This window comes from Habropoda laboriosa, unplaced genomic scaffold (assembly GCF_001263275.1).
Source record: "Habropoda laboriosa isolate 0110345459 unplaced genomic scaffold, ASM126327v1 scaffold73, whole genome shotgun sequence".
NCBI lineage: Eukaryota > Metazoa > Arthropoda > Insecta > Hymenoptera > Apidae > Habropoda > Habropoda laboriosa.
Window position 1 is genome coordinate 24,085 of NW_017100171.1, and position 4,671 is coordinate 28,755.

Sequence of the window (4,671 nt, forward strand, 5' to 3'; positions counted from 1 at the left end):
CGTTCTCGTACAGACTCGATCAGCTTCTTTCTGAAGCTCGTAGTATGCGAACTGATTAAGACGCCGGCCGATTAAGTTGCCCGGCGAAGTGGACGTTTCCCTCGTGGATCACCGAAAGTCGCACGAGTCAGGAAATTCCACTATCACAGCGTTACTCTGACACCCGAGTCGGAAAAAGGGCGCATCTCGCACATTTATTGGTCCTTCGAGCCGGATATCCATCTGATTGACGTCGGATTCCGCCCGAGGAGCAATCCGGCCTATCATCTGTATCCACACGCCAGCCACGAGCCAGAGGAATCAACACGACTACGCAGATCCAGCCAACGAGATCTACGTACACCGAGGACCGGACTATCCTCAACCGCCTACTTCACGGCGACCGCAACTACCTGGACGGTGATCACCAAGGCATCGACCATTCAGGGAACATCCTGTCGACGACGCAGCCAACCGACAAAGAGTATCCAAGTAAGTCCGCTCATTGTTTGTCTCGCGAATCACCGTTTCCTTCTCGATTTCTCTCGATTCCTTGCCACGCGACGATCAATTCAAAATGGCTACTGAACACGCAGAACTATTAAGGGGATTGAAGGCTAGACGCTCTACCTTCAAGGCTCAAATTACACGATTTCGTAATTATCTCGACGCGTATACCGACACTAGTAGTTTAGAAGAATTGAAATTCAAAACCGAACGGCTCGTAACCTCTTTCGACGCGTACATCGAAATTTAATCGGAATTAGACGCAATGGACAACGTCATGGATCACTTAAACGAAAGGTGTGACATCGAGAACAATTATTCGTCAGTAATTGCCAGATCGCGAACCTTAATTCTCGAAGGGGAAGCTTCATCCCCACGCGCTATGTTGTCAAACACCGAAAACGATTCAAAAACGCAATCGATCCCTCGCAACGTGAACGAAATTCAGCTGCCCAGAATACAGCTTCCGACCTTTAGCGGCACATATGAAGATTGGCCTGGATTCGCCGACCAATTTAAAGCTACCGTTCACGACAATAAGCAATTAACCGACAGTAAGCAACCAACGTATCTTCGATCGTGCCTCACCGGAGAGGCAGTGAAAACTATCGAAACGTTGGGAACCGCGGCGTCGAATTACGCGATCGCGTGGTCCATCCTCGAGTCACGATACGACAAACCACACATAATCATCAATCGACACTTAGATACGTTATTCGGAATGCCAAAGGGTCTTAAGCCATCCTACGATGAATTTACAAAATATCTGATCACCGCGGAATCGCACACGATAGCGCTCAAAGCTCGTGGTGAATTGACCACGGACACGATTTTACTGTATCTGTTATCCACTAAAATGGACGCTGTGACCGAATTAAAATGGCGCGAAAAAACTCAAGCACAATGCAACTTAACGCTATCAGATCTGTTCAACTTTATACAAGATCAACGATGCCTAGTCTTACCGTCGGGACAAAACTCGCGTATCTACTCGAAATCATCGCCACCAATCAAACCGTACGGGATTTCGAATGCACGAGTTGGAATGACTCTGACGCGCACGAACGATCGCGACTCTCGTCCGCAAGCTCGATTCCGCAATGCAACATATGCAAGGAGGAACACTACACGTCTTCTTGCAAAAAACTCGAAAACGCGACAACGGAGCAACGACGCGACATAATAAAAGGCGCGACATTATGCTCAAATTGTCTACGGCCAAATCACATCGCCAAAGACTGCCGTTCGAGCACGTGTAGGAAGTGCAACGCGAAACATCACACGTTGCTGCAAGAAGATTCGCGGCCCAGTGCAAGTACCGCACAGGCAAACGTAGCTAGCTTATCCGCGCAAACAGCAGCAAACGGTCTACTATCAACCGCGATAGTAGACGTCACCGACAAATTCGGTCGTACACATTCGTGCAGAGCTTTGATCGATCCGGGTTCGCAGTCTCACTTTCTGAGTAAACCTTTAGCTCAAAAGTTGCAGCTCGATCGAAAAGAAGTAAACGTGCCGGTACAGGGTATACACAGTATGAGGAAGCTGATACCAGAATCTGTAACCATCACGGTACAATCGCGACGTACAGATTTCACGATAAACATAGATTGCCTAGTGTTAGACTCTCTAAACCACATCTTACCAGCTCGATACATCAACAGAAAAAACCTCGAAATTCCGAAAACTATCAAACTCGCGGATCCACGATTTCATAAACCAGGTCCAATTGATTTAATAATAGGCGCGGAAATTTACCACGAATTTATTTCAGCAGGTAAAATTTCACTCGCGAACAATTCCGGCGCCTTATTAAAGACAAAATTCGGGTGGATAATCATTGGCAGAATGCACGACGGATTTCCTCACGGTACCATCTGCAATTTATCCACTCACGCGCTCGATCAAACAATTAAAAAATTCTGGGAGATCGAGGAAGCTCCCACGAAGAAACTGTTTTCGGACGAAGAATCCGCGGCTGAAAACCATTATAAACAGCACACGCGACGCGATTCCGATTCCGGAAAATACATTGTTAGTCTTCCCTTTAAGGAAGAACACGCACTTGGCGATTCATACGCAACCGCTCTCAAACGATTTTACTCACTCGAGAAAAACCTCGCGAAAAACACGGACCGCAAGCAGCTATACGTTGATTTCATGAACGAGTATGCTGTCTTGGGTCATATGTCCGAACAACAACACGACAATAAACGTGAGAGCTATTATCTGCCGCATCACGCAGTATTCAAGGAGAGTAGCCTCACTACGAAGCTCCGCGTTGTTTTCGACGGTTCGGCGCGCACAGCTTCAGGAAAATCGTTAAACGACACGCTCATGGTTGGCCCCACAATACAAGACGATCTTTTCGCGTTAATAATTCGCTTTCGCTCGCACACATACGTCTTAACCGCGGACATCACCAAAACGTACCGACAGACGTGGATTCATCCAGACGATCGCCAATGTCAAAAGATATTGTGGCGAGATGATCCAATCAAACCCATCAAGACCGACACACTCAACACAGTGACATACGGAACATCCGCGGCACCGTTTCTGGCGATACACTCGCTTCATCAATTAGCCGATGACGAGGCGTCTCTATTTCCGTCTCTATTTCATTAGCCATAATGAAAGCAGATCTTTACGTCGACGACTTATTAACTGGAGCACGTACCCACCATGAGGCAGAGTCGATTCGCGACGAAGTCGTACAACTCGCGAAAAAGGGGGGTTTATCAGAACCGCGACTCGATACCACGGTTGTGCGTCTAGACGCAACCGAGACCACCTCAATTCTCGGAATACATTGGAATCCATCACGCGACGCATTGATATACACATTAAAACCAGTAAACAAATTAACGCGACTAACCAAACGGACAATACTGTCACAAATCGCGCAATTGTTTGATCCGTTAGGATTAATAGGACCAGTAATAGTATGGGCGAAACTTCTGATGCAACGACTGTGGCAATTACGCGTAGATTGGGACGAATCCGTTCCAATGGATATCGCTACCGACGTTTCCCTCGTGGATCACCGAAAGTCGCACGAGTCAGGAAATTCCACCCTCACGGCGTTACTCTGACACCCGAGTCGGAAAAAGGGAGCATCTCGCAACAATTTCGTTGTATACATTTAGCTGAAGGAATAATTTTTAAAGTGAAATATTTCATTAAGTGTATTTGCCCACACCATCGATGTTCTTATATTCGAAGCCGTGGTCCAGAATGCATAGCAGAATCGTACGCCATTCAGAGTACGACAATTGCCGCAGTATGTTATATGAATGTCGCGAAGAAATACTATCGCCTAGCCGATGTTATAGGTGTATATTCCCTTCGTTTAAGCCGTTTCGAGCCAAAACTTCAAGGGGTGGTTTCACCCCGTAAACTCGAGTTACCGCAGCTAAAAAAAAAATACGTGTCGATTATTTTTGACTGTTTTATAAGTGTACAAAGTTTCATCAAAATCGAAGCCGGACCGTTCGCGAACATTCCTTGTTAGATGGGTGCCTCTTGGAAACTCGGTGTGCTGTAGGCAATGTTTTTTTTTTTTTTCATCCAAATTAATAGCATGTCACTGACAAACGAAATCCGTCCAATCATTTTTTGATAATTCGTATTATTGTCTATTGTCAAAAAAGCTGTAGCGACCCTCCTACGCTCTGCCACCAGAGGGACGGACTAACCGCAAGTTCTCGCTAGTCCTCAAAAACTGACCTGAGTACTTTCAGCTTCTCCCGCGTCTAAGGCACGGGCCTCCTAGAAAGCCCTACTCACGAGTCCGCTAGGAGTCTCCGGACAAAACGTCCTCTATCTTTCCCTTTCTTCTTAACCTCTCTATCTCTTCCCGCCCACCCTTCAGAGGGATGCTTCAAAAGCAATACAAAATTCTTTAATCTCGTCAACGGGCAGACCGCGCAGGTACATACCGGTTCTCGTCCATACTCAATAAAATATATAAGTACAATAGCTACAAGCTGGGAAGGAAGTGAGGGAAGTTTTTGTGAAAGAAAACGCAAAATACAATAAGTAATAGTGAAAAAACGCAAGGTAACCTCTAATAGTGCAAGCGTGCACGACGCAGGTACAATCCTCGCGTCCGTCGAAGTGCTGCAAGAGCGTATGCATAATGATAAAGTCCAAAACAACTTTGAGAATATTATAATTAAAATA